Below are 17,682 nucleotides of genomic sequence, written 5' to 3' on the forward strand. Positions count from 1 at the left end.
CTCTCCTTATCCACCCCCCAAGAGAAAGAACCCCCAAACTGCAGCCCCCCCACCCAGCTCCAGCTAACCCCCTCTCCCTCCCCGGCCGTGCAGCCGCTGACCGGCCGTGCGGAGCGCTCCCTGCCCCAGCAGCGGTGGCTGCTCCCCGGGGCCCTCGGCGGCGGCCGCAGCCCCCCCCAACCCCCTCCCGCCGCCGCTGCCGCCGCCGGTCCCCGCGGGTCCCCGGGGGGCCGCCGCCTCGCGCCCGTTCCCGGGAGATGCGGGGCCTCACGCCCCCCGCCCCCGTACAGGTGTGCAGCCCCACGGGGCTGGGGGCGAAGGGGGGGCGAGGAGACAAGGGGAGCAGGAGCGACCCTCCGGATCAAGCCCGGCAAGCACCTTCCTCGGACGACGCTGCCTAATCCGGGGGTCCAGGGGAAGGGAAGGGGATGTCCCGCGGGGAAGGGGGACGGGGAGAGTCCGGTGCGGTCGCGTCTACCCCCCCCCTCCGGTGGCTGCTTCGGTCCGGTCCGTCTGTCAGTCCCTCCCTCCCCTCCTTCCCTGCGCCGGCCGCTCTCCGAGGTACTAACAGAAACAGCAGCAGCCACAGCTCCGCCCTCCCCGCCGTGGGAGGCGAGTAAGCCCCGCCCCTAGCCCCGCCCCTCCCTCACGGCCCCGAGCCAGGAGGCGCCGACGCCATTGCGACGGGGAGGCGGGAAGTTGCCCGGAGGAGGAGAAGGGGCTCGTGGCTCGGCCTTCGGCCCAATAACAGATAATCTGCTGGGCCAAGGGGACCGTGGTCGCCCGGCTCCTAGGCGCTTTGGGGAATGGCGGAAAAGGAGGACCAATGAAAAGATGGGGCGGGAGGATAGCCCAGAAAAGTGCTTGGCGGCCCACTTCGATTGGGCTAGGCCTTTGATGGACGCCCGAGCCGACCCGTGGGTGTCGGGAGAGGGCGTTGAGGATTTTTAATTGGCGCTACCTGTTGAGGGACGGAAGGGTGGATCAATAGAATGCTTGAGAGTGGGAGCGCTTTAGTGAGTGCTGGATTGAGTCCCTGCTTCGGGGAGCTAAGCCGTGGGGAAGCAGGGCTGCACGAGTCCTAGCGCTGGGGCTCGTCCTAGTCAGTTTCGTGCTACAGTAACAACGTCTGGCTCTGCCCAGCTTCCACCTTCCCTGCTTGTTAAGAAGAGATTTAACCAAGAATTACTCAAGGCTTACACGTGACCTCCTAGAGGTATTTGTAACAATCTTTATGAGAACAATGTAACACCAGAAGTAGAAAAGACCTTAAAGACAATCTAGCCCAGTTTCCTGACGAGTAAACTGAGGCCCGAAAGAGACCTTAGACATAAAGTGGCACAATTAATAGCCAAATGAGATGGAGAAGGAAATAACAAACTTTGCCAAGAAAACCTCAAACGGGGCCATGTGAAACGACTCAACTACAAGTAGATAACGTTTACATAGGGCTTACTATGTGCCAGGCACTTTACTAAGCCCTTTACAAGGATTATCTCTGATGCTCACGACAATCCTGGGAGGTGGATGCTAATATTACCCCCATTTTACAGATGAGGAAATTGAGACAAAGGTGAAAGTGACTTCCCCTGGGTCACACAGCTAGGAAGTGTCTGAGACCAGATTTGAACTTATGTCTTCCTGACTGCAGGCATTCTAACTGCTGGTAACTAATGAATGGCTGCATTAGAACCCAGGTCTTTCTGCATGCTAATCATACCATGGCCAATGTAGTCTCCAAAAGGTGGAATGTTATGCCCTTTAACACACTTACTTAGTGAGGAAATATTGAGGATTTCAGAGATGCTTGTTCAGAGACCTTCAAATCATATTACTGTTTATACTAGAGCATGATAGAGAATTATGAAAGTAAAGAGAAAAGGAAAAAAAGGAGAGAAAGGAATTTTTTCCCTCAGGATTTAATAATAAAATGATGAGATCTTGGCATCATGAAACAAAGAAAAGAAGAAAACTTTCTTTTTCATTTTCCAGGACCATGCATATGAAATTACTTCTATCGCTTTACATATTGTGTGTATGTATGTATATGTATATATGCATGTTTAGCTGGATAGCTAAATCTGTGTGGGTATTCCCTCTTCTGGAATGGTTTGGAACACAAGCTTTTCTAACCTTTTCATCCTGTACATTTTCCATCCATATGTTTCTGTAGATCCTACTTTAAAAGATCCATTCAAAGTGACAGAAGCCTTACACTGTTTCTATTAATACCTTAAGGAGACTAAGGTAACACTTGGACTGTCCGTCTTGATGCATGATAAATCCATCCTCAATGAAGTCTTGATATCCTTGGTGGTATCTTTTATGACACTGTGCAAATATCCTGGGTAATCAGTTACAGATTGTTTATACCCATCATCTATCTTTCCACTAATCTTTGGTTCACCTGTAATTGTGATTTGTTTGAGATTGTAGTATTCCATGATTTACAGCAGCATCAGGAGAATACTCCTGTTGAAAAGGGGTTTTGAAGTAAAAAGCCATTTGTATCGTTGAAAGCAATGCGTAATTTCACTCTAGTCCAGTCTCGCTCTCTACTATTTCATTCTGGGTTCAGTTTTTTGTCCATTTGATACTTTATCACCTGCTCAGAATCAATATGACATCTTACTTCAGTGGATGACAGTCAATGTCTTTACTTTTGTCCATTTCACATTTTAGAAACTGTTTAAATAGGTTGTGTTGGAGTCTCATCAAGCATTCATTGTGCCTTACACTCATAGGTTTCCAAAGAGGGTGATAGCGCCTCCTGAGGGTCCCTGGAATGATTGAGGGGGGGAGAGGGGACTATAGCAGCCTGGGTTGCAGTTGAGAGATGTGAATAAAATATTGGAACAGTAGAAGGGTTGTGTGTTCATCTTTTGTAGCCAAAGAAGACCATGACATCAGAGAAACAATGACATGACTTACACTTGACTTTGCTTTGAGTGAGGACTGTGCAGGTCACGAGTCTCACTTTTCCTCCAGAGCCATCTGAATTTAGTGACCAGATATTCATCAGGATGACTGGAGATGACCCAGGATGAGGCAATTGGGGATAAGTGACTTGCCCAAGGTCACACAGCTAGTGAATGTCAAGTGTCTGAGGTGAGATTTGAACTCAGGTCCACCTGACTCCTGCACTGGTGCTCTATCCACTGCACCACCTAGCTGCCCTAGTAGAAGCATAAGGAATGAATAGAAGAGGAGAAAATTTTGTACATTCAAACATGTAATTTTGTAAATTCTGGTGTATAACAGATTTAAAGTTGTAGTGATTACATTATTACATTATTTTCCAAATAAACACACAAAATGCAAGTTGTAACCGATCAGTGCTTAAGCCCACCAATAGGTCTTAAGAAGCAAATGTTGAGAGGCAATTGTGTTACACATTGTCAGGAAGTCCAGCGTCACAAGAAATATGTACACATAATGACTCGTTTACAATGCTCTGTGATCATATGACACAATATTGTGTCATCAAAATTTCAGTGCAGGAAAAGAACCACAAATTTACAATCAGTTATTAAATTTAAGATGCATCCCTTTTAAAAAATTATCTTTTGAAATGATGAAAATTTCAAAAATAAAACCATTAAAGGATTAAAGAAAGTAGATTTGAGAGGGGCACTGAGTAATTGGGGTTTTTTAAAAAGGGGCAGTAGGCCAAATAAGTTTGGAAACCTCTGCTTACACTTGTTTTTGTTCTTTCTTCTCATTTGGCATTTACTTAGAGCTTTGCTCTAACTGGTCAGTGATGTGAATGTGTGAGTGACAAGAATGATGGTGGAGAAGCTCAGCTGGGGCTGGTCACTAGAGATTAACAAGAGGGTAGCCATGAGTGTAGGGGCAAAGGATCTCAGCAGGAGCCAGGCATCATAGTTTGATGATAATAATGATAGCCGACATTTATACAGTACTTTAAAGTTTGCAAAGTATTTTACGTAAATTATCTTCCTTGATCTTCACAATCTTGAAGTGAAGTAGGTACTATTATCCCCATTTTACATATGAGGAAACTAAGAAAAACAGAGGTTAAGCAACTTGTTCTGTCACATTGACTCTGGCCCCAGCACTCCAGCCATTATACCATCTAGCAGGCCATAGTGTAACAGCACTGGGTTCAAATGTGTGTATATATAGAAATATATACACACGGTACATATATACTGGGTTCAAATGTGTCTGTGTGTATACATACATACAGATACATATATAAACATGTGTGTGTGTGTGCGTGTGTGTGTATCCCAGTACTGTTACTACCAGTATGACCTTGGGCAATTCACTTATTTTTCTGGGTCTCCATTGTCTACCTTTGCAACTTAAGAAGCTATACACTTATTCCAATGAGGCTATCAATACTCAGAAAAGCTGTGGCTTTCTACCTTTTGCAGATCTTCAGAGACAGTCGCATTCCTTTATACTCATACTTTCTGTTTTTTACCCGAATAGCATTACCTAATTTGATCACTCACCAGATTCACCTGACTTGGCTAAAGAATTTATCACTATTTTTAAAATTTCAAAAATTCTACACCGAAAAGACATACTTCCCATCTTGACTGAGAAATTAATCTTTCTTAAAAAGTATAGTCTCTAGATAAAATAGAACATTAATACTTATTACTGTCAAAACTTTTAAGATTTTAACTTCATATGTAAACACATTTAAATGCATTGAGTGTTTTCCTGCCTTAGTAAAGCAGGGTATGGTGAATACAACTGAATTCTTTTTTAATGACTCGGGATGATCGTTACCGACATCAACAGAGAGGCAGTGCCTCACAGTGGAAATAACACTGCTCTTTGGATGAAGCAATCTGGGCTATAGTTCTGGCTCTACAACTTACTAACTATGTGACTTTGAGAAAGTAACAACGTCTTTGTGCCTCAGTTTCTTCATTGGTAAAATAGCAGTTGGATTATTTAATCTTACCCAGCTCTAATGACCCACGGTTCTCCAGTACTGTATCATAGCCACGTTGACAGAAACTTTTCAGGTGTAATAATGCTTCATTCCTTCCATGGTAGATTACAGGCTCATGCTTTACTATTATAACAAGAGAAGTGATAGGCTGAGATAGGTAATCTTCCTTCATCTCCTTCACCTTTAGTCCTCAGACATTGCCTGCTGCCTCTTATCCTTGTTCAGTCATTTCAGTCTTGTCCAACTGTCCGTGACCCCATTTGGGGTTTTCTGGGCAAAGATACTGAAGTGGTTTGCTGTTTCCTTCTCCAGCTCATTTTAAAGATGAGGAAACTGAGGCAAACAGGGTTTAGTGACTTGCCCACAGTTACAAAGGTAGTAAGTGTCTGAGGTTGGATTTGAACTCAGATCTTCCTAACTCCAGGCCCACAATGAGCAACAAATCTGCCACTGCTGCCTCTTAGTACATGCCAATTCCTCTTTTTCACTTACTCCACTGTAGTGTAGTATGAGAATACCTGGGCTTTATTTCATGAGAGAAATTAGATGTATGAATTACATACCTTTTATAGTAAATCACATGTAGTCTCAGTTTGTCTACCACAAACTGAATGTGCTCTCTTTAACCCAGAGGATCCATGGGATAAAGTGCCTGAAAGGACAAAAGTAGCAAGGAAACCAGAATTGGGGGATTTGATTGTGCAATGCTGAATTTTTTTCATTCAGACCTCAAGCAGAGGTATATTGAATATTAGTTCTCTGCTGAAAATGAAGACTGTAAAACAGAGGGAAATATGGTGGGGAAGTAAAGGCAAAAATGAAATTCAATAAAAGAAGAAAGAAACTCAATGGAGAGGAGGAGGAGAAAGTAAAGAAAACAGAAACTGCTGTTCTAATTATTTGTGTCTTACATACCACTGAAAAAAGATGGTAGTGCAGAGTAGGGCTAGAGAAAGGGGAAAACAGAGAACTTTATCAGCTTCTTGTGATGGGAGCATAAGCAGCAGGAAGACCCTTTTAAAAGAAGATTCATTGTAAGAATTTATTTCTCAAAGGAAGAGAGTGCCTGACCAGTGAAAGATTATGTGGTGAAGACTCTGATTATTAATTCATTTGGCATGAAGCCAAAGGTTTGTTCCAATTCTTGAATATAAGAAATTTAGTGAACACTTCAGATCAGCAGAAAAATTGGATTTATTTTGGAGAATGTGTCAGAAGAATGGAGACAGTACTGATGAAAGAATTTTGTGGCAATGCTACTTAGCAATTTAAAACTAAAGAATTGATCCATTTTCTTCAGGAATGAAAGAATAGATATGGAACACATTATGACTTGGTTTCAGATGTTGCAAGGTATTAGTAATTCCAGTAAAAGTAATAGACAGGCTTGGGGTTTGGACTAGGGAGTCTAAGTGTGAAATAAAACCGTGCTAAGGGAGGTTGTGGTTAATCATCTATCAGGTGCTTTTCATTTAGGGGCAGAAAAAGGTCATGCTGGTATAAGGAAAAACCAGAGTTGTGAAGACATGACTCAAGAAATCATCTGAATAAAACAGACTGTGGAGAAAAATATTTCCAATGTTTTTGGATCCAGTAGGTCATGGGGTGGGCAGAATAACCTTTGTGGCAAATAAAAATGTGTAATATTTAATAGAGGGGATTCTTTTCCCCATTGCGATTCATGATGAACTTTTGGAATTGTAAATATATGATGAGTCTTTGGCATGGTAAACAAGATGTCTACTGAACAATACTTCTCCGACTGGGTCAAGAAGATAGCCATATGATTAACAGAGCAAGCAGGTTAATCATTCTTCTAGGGGTTTTAATGGCTGGACCCTGGACAGTTTCAATGTGGGAGGCACCTGGAGAAGATACCCTTTTGCCCATACTAGAAAACAGAAGAGTAAAGAGTGGAGGGGGGAATTTTTCTACCCTACTTCTCCATTGGCTATGTCATCAGAACTATTTGACCAGTAGGACAGACTGCATCCAGAAGGAAACAGATATGTTCTATATCAAGACAGACACAAATACAAAGAGACAGTCAGTTGAGGCAGGGAACAATGTTAGAGAGTGTGTGATCTATGGCAATTGAGTCATAGTTCTTAAGAAAAGGAGAACTTGGGGAAATAATGTGTGTACTCCAATAGGAAAAAAAAGAAATTTCTAGATCCTCCAGTACCTGGAGTTGTGAGTTGCTTTTGCCACACATATATCCCATATGTGTGCCTCAGTATCACTGTCCTCTAAGTTTAAGCCTATCCTTTCCATGGGTGCTATGTGTATTTGTAGTATAATGATCCTTGGCATTGCAGGGTCAATGGGTCATAATTACTGTTCTTGCCATGCCATTTGAGTAAACGTCTTTGCTAAGAGTTAATTGTGTCCACTAGTTCATTGTTGATGGGAAGCATCACAGTGGGGGCTCATGAGCTATAGTGTTAAGAGTACAGACTTACAACCCTTAGAACCTGAGAGTAATCACCTCTCTGGAGACCCAAACTATAAGAACAAATGGAATTTGAGGAAATGTAAAATGCTCAAGAGGGCAGCTAGGTGATGCAGTGGGCAGAGTGCTGGGCCTAGTGTCAGGATGTCCTGAGTTCAAACGTGACTTTAGACACTTGTTAGCTGTGTGACCCTGGGCAAGTGACTTAACTCTGTTTGCCTCAGTTTCCTCATCTGTAAAATAAGCTGGAGAAGGAAATGGCAAGCCACTCCAAGAAAACCTCAAATGGAGTCATGAAGAACTTGACAGAAAAATGACAACACCAACAAAATGCTCAAGAGCATATCATGAGAAGGCATAGAGGGGTTGACTTTTAAAATCTTGCTTCAGAAAGAACAACTTTATCTGAATTCCACAGAGGAGGAAAGAAAGGGCAAAGGACAGAAGCTAATGTATCAAAAGCAAAGAAAATGAAGACAGTAAGTTCATTGTTGAGAGAATTAAAGTCACAGAAGGAATATAATGGGGAAGTAGCACAGGACCTAAGATAAGTACAAAATGTAGTCACAGAGGAGTCAAAAGGACAAGGGAAAGAGACAATTCAATGGAAGCCTTGAAGCACAAATTTAAATTACACGGATATAGGCACAGAACAACCTAAAATAGAACATGTAATACAAGAAGCACAAGGACATGGAAAACTGGAAACGAAACCCATGGGGATTTGAGAGAAGAGGAGACTTGTAATATGACTTTAGTAGAAGAAAAGAAAAAATATGGAGAGAGAAATGTGCTACATATGTAAGGCTTGGGACCCTTCAAATTGGAAGATCGCTGTACAGTGAGGACATATATGTTTTGTGTACAAAATGTGGATCTTTGAAAGATATATGAAACCTTTCTATTCAATAGGCATTTATTAAGTGCCTCCTATATGCAAAGTACTCTTTGAGACTCTGGAGATGCAAATATAGATGTGACACTGCAGGCATATTCTCCTTATGGAACTTATTCTGCATATGATGATGGATACAAATTGAGGAGGAGAAATAATGAATTTCTTTTTAAATTTTTTTATTTTAGGTTACACATGTGTAATCATGCAGAACATATCCATAATTGTAATGGTGTGAAAGAAAATATAGATTAAAAAACCCTCAAGAAAAATAAAGTAAAAAATATGCTTCTATCTATTTTCTGATATCAGTTCTTTCTCTGGGGATGAATAGCATTTTTCATCATAGTCCTTCAGAGTTATCTTGGATTGTTGTATTGGTGAGAATAGCTAAGTCATTCACAGCTGATCATCTTACAATATTGGTATTACTTTGTACACAGTACATTTCACTTTGCATCAGCCCATGCAAGTCTTTCCCGGTTTTTCTACGAGCATCCTGCTCATCATTTCTTATAGTACAATAGTATTCTATCTTAATCACATACCACAACTTGTTCAGTCATTGCCCAGTTGATGAGCTTCCCCTCAGCTTCTAATTCTTTACCTGTAGAAAAGAGCTACCACAAATATTTGTATACATATAGGTCCTTTCCCTTTTTGTTTTAATCTCTTATGGGATACAGACCTAGCAGTGGTATTGCTAGGTCAAACAAATTCCCCTACAGAATGGTTGAATCAGTTGACAACTCCACAAACAATGTATAAAAATCTCCTTCTTTCCACATCCCCTCCAACATTTGTCATAGTCCTTTTCTGTCCTATTATCCAATCTAATAGGTATGAGGTAGTACCTCAGAATGTTTTAATTTGCATTTCCCCAATCAATATTGAGTTAGAGTATTTTTTTCACATGGCTATAGTTAGGTTTGATTACTTCGTCTGAAAACTGATCAGATCTTTTGATCCCTTATCAATTGAAGAATGGCTCTTATTTGTGTAAATTTGACTCCATATGTTTGAGAAATGAGATCTTTCAGCAGAATTGTCATTCTGGTGGTCTTCCTTGCCCTGGGACTGCCATTACAATATAATTTGAGGTCTAGAAATGTTAGGCCTACTACTTTTTTTCCTACATTTTGCTTGAGAATCTAGATCACTTGGACCTTCAAATGAATTTTGCTATTATTTGTTTACTTCTATAAAATAAACTCATGATAGTTAGACTGGGCCAGCACTAAATCTCTTGGTTAATTTAGGCAGAATTGTTGTCCTTATTATATAGGCATAGCCCAACCATGAACAACATATCTCTCCAAATATTTGTCTCCCTTGATTGTGGTAAAGAATTTTGTGACCTGCATCCAAGTATAGGCAAAGCAACACAGTCCTGTCTCAGTGCTAGCAGAAAGACCCCAGTAATCTTCTTCTGACTAGTTGTTTGACATCCTTACTGTCTGTGGGCTAAGAGCTCCAGAAGCAGCCACTGCTAGTGCCACTACTGTGACAATGGCACTCCCAAGGACTGCTCCTAATTGTCTGGGGTCTAGTCTGTACTGGTGGGGCCTGTACTAGACTGTGCTGTACTCTCACCCAGGTGGGACAGAATTTTCCTGCTGACCTTCCAAGTTGTCTTGAGCTGGAAATTTGTTTTGCGCTATGTTTTTGTGGGTTCTGATGCTCTAGGATTAGTTTGGGGTCATTTTTAAAGGTATTTGGAGGGGTTTGGGGGAGAGCTCAGTGAGTCCCTGCCTTTACTCTGACATCTTGTCTCCTAAAAAAGAAGTAATGAATTTCAAGAATATACGTACTTCCCAAAGAAACAAAAAGAGGAAAAGTCATTTAATAAGATGATCCCCTTCCAATATATAAGGATAAGGGTTCCTCTGTGAGGGAATTTCAACTGTATCTTAGGAAAGGTGATTAAGGCCAAAAGTAACAAAAAAAGTGAGCCCAGTAATCAATTACTTAGAATTAAACATAGGATTGTAAGAAAATGGAATAAAAAAGACTTCTTTAGGTACGCTTTGGGTAATATGCTTACCAAAAAAATTGAGAATAGTTTGACAGAACTTAGGCGTAGGAAAGAATAGGAATGATGACATACAAAATTAAATATATCACTATCCTCATGTATTGGTAATAGCCAAAATTATTTTGTCAAAAGCTGAAAAATTGGGCAGAGGTGGATGAAGAATGAATAGATTCCTGTCAGAACAAGAAGGAATGAAAAAGAGTCTAAAAAATCAGTGAAAAGAAGTCCTGCTCCCCTCTGAAGATCCTAGGGATGTGGTGAAGGATGAGGTGTATGTTTTTTTCAATGTGAAGAAAACTCTCAAGGGAAGGAACAAGCTTATTTAAATCAAAAGCTTTAGATAATAAAACAGATATTCCTTCCCCCAAAATAGAGTATGGAAATAGTTCCATCCAAATTAACTACAAAATGCAAAAATATTTAGGGGTTAGCCTATCCTTTCTACCTGGAGAACCATAGGCAAATAATTTCAACTTCTGAACATGTTTCATCATCTATGAAATGAAGATAGCAACATTCGTAATGCCTCCATCAGAGGATTATTGTGAGTCTCAAATGATATAATTAATATAAAGTGCTTCGAAAACTTTAAGGATCTATTTAAATGTCTGCTGTTTTTGTTGTGATCGCCAGAACTCATTCAGTATTTATACAAATGCAAAATTCTTTACCACAATCAAGGGAGACAAATATTTGGAGAGATATGTTGTTCATGGTTGGGCTACGCCTATATAATAAGAAAAACAATTCTGCCTAAATTAACCAAGAGATTTAGTGCTGGCCCAGTCTAACTACCATGAGTTTATTTTATAGAAGTAAACAAATAATAGCAAAATTCATTTGAAGGTCCAAGTGACCTAGATTCTCAAGCAAAATGTAGGAAAAAAAGTAGTAGGCCTAGCATTTCTACCCAAGATTCAAAATATTCTGTGTGTTAGTACCCCCTCAAAAATATAGTTCATGCTATTTGTACTTTAACAAACTAGCCATGTACATTAATCAAATAACGTAGAAAATAGAACTCAAATAAGATAATATATGCTTACAAGTGTAAAACTATATATACATACCTGATTTTATATGTGTGTATGTATATTTATGATAGCTATTATTCAGGGACAATAAAGTGTATATCTAGTACATTTCCACAAGTTACCATACCACTAGTGGGCAAAAGGCACATATTTAAAGAATATGCTTGACTAAGTGCCCAAAGGGCACAAATATATGGCACATGTTTGATTAGGGGATGTGTACCAAAGGGAACCTATGGGGCTATAGCACATGTGGCTCTACAAATCTGAAACCAGTGTGACCAGATACATACTGGTCAAGGCAACTCACTTCTTCACTGCTACAGAGTTGCCTATATGACCCCCTCGCTGGACCTTACATCTCCACTCTCTTTACTGTCATCTCTCCTGGATATCTCCACTGGTCCCAGGGTTATCAAGATATTTTCTGCCCATATCTGCTGAACTCCAATGATCTATCATTCTATCTAAACTAGTGAAATACAGTGACTAGAAAATCTCTCCCTGACAGGGAGAGCTCTGTCTATTTTACTGCATAGCAGAAGGCTATGAGGCTATGAGTGAATCACTATGCTAATCCATTAAAAAATGAACAGAAACTAGTTAAATGCCTCCAAATTAATATTTAAAAGACTATGTATGCTAGCAATTAAAACATCCATGGTCCCAGACAACTATCTGACTTTAAGTTAGGAAACACTTTTTAAACTTCTATTACATTCCTAATTGAGATTGTACGTCTCCAAAACCTCTTTCAGGGATTCTGCATTGAAAAAAAAAAACAGATGATCCAAGTGGAGTCCAGGATAATGTCAACCACAATAGTGATCTTTTTGTTTTTTGGAATGCAAAAGAAATTAGGACAAGAACAAAAACTAAGCAGAGACAAGGTAATCACCATCTTCTTTGGTCTATATCCCTGTCTTTATTAAGTATTCTTCCATGTAATGAAAGACTAACAAAACTTTAAGTGCTACAGTGCTTTCCATAATGTTGGGTCTCTGTAGTTCTATACTCATCCTTATAGATGTTTTGCTTTTTAACAATTTGAAACTGCAAGTGCCATCCTTCATCCTTAAGGATGTAAATAAATAAATATTGCTTGCTATAGAATACTCATAAATACACAAATATGCATAGTTATATTAATAAGTAAAACCTCATTAGTATCTTTGTGTATTCAAAGTTTGCTCTACCTTTCCCTTATGGAATCTAATTAGCATCCATATTTAGAATCCCAAAGGAGGGAAAATAAGCACCTTTATCAAACCTTTGATTCCTCATTTAAGCAAAAATCTTAAGTTCATTCTTCTGCCAGATAATTGACATGTATCCTGTAAGTGCTAATTATTTCTTGCCTTATGCTTTTACCCTTAAAGCCAGTCAAGAAATTGTCCCCCTCTTTTCCTAATGACAATCTCATAGAAAAAAATATCCATCCAAGATCAGATAGCTCCACAGAACTGGCATCATGGATAAGACTCTCAAACTAATCTTGAATAAATCAAGTAACGTTCCATTCTTTGATCCCTTAAACTAATTGCTACACTTAAAATATTCCAAAGTACATACCTGGAAGCAGTGGTAGCAGATAAAACCTTGCTCCTCGTTATTCAGTATCTGTCCTGGAACTTCTGAAAAAGAGAGAGCATCTTAAACAATTGTCAGAAATGAGAATTTTCTTATACAAAAAAGGAAAACTGGAAAGACATCTTTGGAGCTGCCATTCCACCCCAATAATACTAATCTAAAAATAGATTTTGAGACCTATGAGATCAAATTAGTTATAAAGTATATCCTTTAATAAAAATCTTTTGTACCCAGAAGTCTTGTGCATGAATTTTATTTTCTCATTCCTCATATGAATGTCTGGGTTGCCACATAATCACCTTTTTAAAGAGATGTCAGCTACCAAATGAAGATATTAAAATGTGTAGGAAAATCTGATTAGGTCTCCTTGTTTTTAAATTCCATAAACTCAAGGTACCCTAATTGTGGTCATTGTAATGAGTGGCCCCAATTTTCCTGCCAGCAACAAAACCTCATTGGTCTTCTTTTATTTACCTCTACCCAGCATAGAAATACCATCTTTCTCCTCAAGCAAGACTCAGAAGCAATCAAACAAAGTGTTTGATAAACCCAACATTATAAACTACTGGAGAAAAGTCTCCCTATTCAAAAAGAACTTCTGAGAGAAAGACAGTAATTTGGAAGAAAATAGCTTATACCAGCATTGTACATCATATGTCACATTTGGCAATCTAAAAGAAGATGGTCATATCATATGAGTTTTAATCTTAACATCCAGAATAAACCCAGGCACATAGTAGGCATTTAATGAACTGATTGACCAGTTCATCATTTAAAAATTGGATATCAGAAGAAATATATTCCAGATTTATGGTTAGCAGAAGAATTCAACAGTAAACAAGTAATAGAGGAGGTCACAAAATATGAAATGGACAGTTCTATAATTATATATATATATATTTCTAATTATACAAGGCATTTGAACTCCAACAGCTAAAATTTGCCTTAAGGCTTCTAGAATGCCCTGGATGATTATATAATTTTGTATAAAATGTGGATGCTGTTGCTCACGTAATCAGTTACTAGACTATGAAAGGAAAAACTTGAATAGTAAAGTTTTGTATCACACACCTCTGATAAAACTCTGATATTCAAGATATATAGGGAATTGACACAAATATGAGACCAAGAAGCCTTTCCCAGTAGACAAGAGAAGGATATGAACTCAGCAAAATTCAATGTTTCCCCATAAACCCTCCCCTGTTCCAAACTTCCCTATTATTGTTGAGGGCACTACCATTCTCCCAGTCTTCTAGGCTTGCAACTTAGGTATCATTCTTGACTCCTCACTGTCTCTCATCCCTCATACCAATCTGTTGCCAAATCCTCTAAATGTTTGCAGCATCTCTCAAACATGTTTTACTTTTTTATTTTGATACTGCCACCATCCTGATACAGGCCCTCTTTACCTCATGTCTAGACTGTTGCAATAGTCTATTGATCAGTCTACCTGCCACAAGTCTCTCCTCATTCCAGTTCATTTTCTCTTTAGTTTCCAAAGTGATTTTACTAAAGTGCAAGTCCAACCATATCATATCCCTATTCAATAAACTCCAGTGGCTCTCTGTCACTTCCAGGATCAAATAAATTCTTCTTTTTGGAATCCAAAGCTGTTTATAACCTACCCCCAAATTTTTGAACCTGCTGTTCCCCAAATAAAATGCTCCATGTCTCTGCTCTGGGCACATTCTCTGGCTATCCCTTCTCATTTCTCTGTGGTTTTTTCTTGTTTTCTTCATTAGATTGTGATCTTCTTGAGGATAGGGACTATCTTTTATCTATTTTTGTATCCCCAGTACTTAGCATAGTACCTTACCATAGTAGGCATTTAATAAATGCTTATTGACTGACTGAGGATATGATCAATTTTCATAAAAAGAAATAAAAAATATCAACAGCCATATGAAAAACTCTCCGATTCACTAACATTAAAAGAAATACATATTAGAGCAACTCTGAGGCTTTACTTCATATTTACCCAGTTAAAAAAGATCATAGAATATATAAATTGTCAATGATGCAGGTGTTACAAGTGGACAAGCATAGTAGTACACTATTTAGGGAACTGTGTACCAGCCCAATGGTTTTGCAAAATAATTTGAAATTATATGAGAAAAGTGAATACGCTGATTATAACCTTTGGTCAAGAAAGCTTCATATTTGGCAAATAATCCATGGAAGTCAAGGACAAATACCAAAATATTTATAGCAGTATTTCAATAGGCAAGAATAAAACTTTTAACAAACTGATTAGTCGTAGTTTAGGGAATGGGTGAACAAACGCATTCTTGTATATCAATGTAATGAAGCGCTGTTGTCTTATAAGAAAACATGAATGTGATTAATCTATTCATAGCAATTATTAAGCACTTGCTATGTTCCAGGCACTGATAGGTGCAAGGGATACAGATACAAAAATGGAATATCTCCTGCCTTCATGGAGCTTAAACTATAGTAGATGACTTCAGAGAAATATGGGAAGATCTGTATAAACTAAGAATCAAGAACTCAAAAATAAAACAACAGTGATACCATGTAAATAAAAAACTAATAATTGTTTTGTATTTGTTTTATTTATATTTAAATATGTATATATTGTCTCCCACAATAGAATATGTTTCTTGAGAGCACGGATCATTTAATACTGTTTTTCTTTGTATCTCTAGTGCACAACATAGTATGTAGAACAGGCTTATTGACTGAATCCTGCTGCAAAATTTGTCAAGAAATGCAGAAGTATGATGTGCAAGGATCAAATAATGTAAAGTACTTTGTAAACCTTAAATGACCATGTAAATGTCAATTTTGTTAACATTATCAGTACTATTACTTACATTGTTGCTTTGCTATTGTTGTTTTTGTTATGATCTATCATAAAAGGAATCATACTTGCCCAAACTTAGATCACAGGGTACACAAAAGGTGAATGATAGGAATAAGATAACTGCATTCAAAACATTTATTAAGAGTCTAGTGTGTTTGTGGAGGGGGTAAGAACAAAGAGATAACACTTCTAGATCAGAATTTATACTATGAAGAATTAATTATAAAAATTATTTGGTACTGGTTAAGAAATAGAAAAGATCAGCAGAACAGACTAAATGAGAAGGAATAAGAAAAACTGAACCCATTAAGTAACCCAGTGCTCAATTCACTCAAAAAATGAATTACTAAAGAATTCTCTTTTTGACAAAAATTGCTGGCAAAGGTAGAAAGCAGGTTGACAGATATGTTGCTTTAGATCAACCTCTTATGTGACTGATAAGCTCAAAATAAATATCAAATGTCACAGTAAAAAGAATTGATTGGGGGAAAATCATCGCAAGAAATATCTTTGATAAGCAGCTGGTATCTAGGATATATAAATAATGAACACAAATATATAAGACTAGGAGCCATTTCCCATTGGGTAAGTTGTCAAAGGATATAAATGAACAGTTCTTAAAAGAATTTCCAACTATTAAAAACCATATGAAAGATGGTTCCAAATTGCTAACAATATGAAAAATTCTAATGATAGTACCTCTGAGATTTTACCATGTACACAGAAAATTGATGAAGATGACAAAAAGTGATAACAGTCAGTGTTGGAGAGAATTGCAGAAGACACTATTAGTCAATCTGGGAATTGTTCCAGTCATTCTGGAAAGGAATTTGGAATTATGGCTTTAAAAAATTACTAAAATATCCATACACTTTGATTCAGACATCCCATTGTACTAAGGAGGTAAAAGATAGAAAGAAAATTCCAAATACCACAAATATTCATAGTAGGATATTATGAGGCAACAAAGAACTGGAAGCAAATCACCACTGACTGGGAAAAAAAAACTAAATAAATTAATGGAACTTGTAGAGAGGTCAGGGCTTAGGAATTTTTTGCATAGAAGTTGAAGCTATAGAGGTGAATGAGATTGGCAAAGAAGAGCATGTGTAGAAGAGAACGGGAGTGAGGACAGAACCTTAAGAAATATTGACATCTTAAGATATCAGGAAAATGATAAGTACCCAATGAGACAGGCAGAGAAGATGTTAGAGAGGAAGAAGAAGCTATACCATGAGATATCTCAGCGGCAAATGGAGAAGAGACAGCCAGTTGGAGGGGATTGCCAATGGTATCAAATGCTGCAAAATTATCAAGGAGACTGAAAATTGCAAAGAGGTCATTGGATTGTGTGATTAATAGATCACCAGTGACCCTCAAAGGAACAGCATCAGAGGGAACTAAAGAGACATTCTAAGGTATTGAAGAAATAATGGGTACCGACAAAACAGAGGCATCACATATAGAAAACTCAAAAAAAAATTTGTAGTCAAGGAGAAGATAAAGACAGCTGCAGGAGATAGATGGGATGAGGGAAGGCTGTGTGTGTGTGTGTGTGTGTGTGTGTGTGTGTGTGTGTTGTGTGTGTGTGTGTGTGTGTGTGTGTTTAAGGTAAGAGGAGACCTGAGCATGTTTGTAAACAGATGGGGATAACTCAGTTGAGAGGAAGGGATTAAAGATGCATGAGACAGAGGGTATAACTGCAGGAGCAAAGTCCTACAAGATGTGGGTGGTGATAGGATCAAGGTCAACGAAACATATTTATAATGTTTAGGACAAGAAAAAGCTTTTCATGAACAAACCATGATTTTCTCTTTTAAATCATTCAAACAGATAGCGTTTGTCTTAAGAAGAAACATAAAAGCTCCCTGAGTGGTCAAAAGAGGAAGTACATTCTTACATGTTTTAAAAGAGAAATT

At 38.6% G+C, this 17,682-nt stretch overlaps 1 protein-coding gene across 2 annotated transcripts in view; it reads right to left on the minus strand.

Moving 5' to 3' along the window:
- STXBP5L (syntaxin binding protein 5L) overlaps positions 1 to 789 on the minus strand; it is a 419,013-nt gene extending 418,224 nt beyond the window's left edge. The window contains exon 1 of one of the 2 annotated variants that reach the window (XM_072613876.1): positions 570 to 789. The gene's annotated coding sequence lies outside the window, so the exon portion shown is untranslated. Of the gene's footprint in view, positions 1 to 378 lie in introns of both variants that reach the window. The other variant, XM_072613875.1, reaches the window with a different exon arrangement.
- Between the last annotated feature and the right edge of the window lie 16,893 nt (positions 790 to 17,682).

This window comes from Notamacropus eugenii, chromosome 5 (genome assembly GCF_028372415.1).
Source record: "Notamacropus eugenii isolate mMacEug1 chromosome 5, mMacEug1.pri_v2, whole genome shotgun sequence".
Taxonomy (NCBI): Eukaryota; Metazoa; Chordata; class Mammalia; order Diprotodontia; family Macropodidae; genus Notamacropus; species Notamacropus eugenii.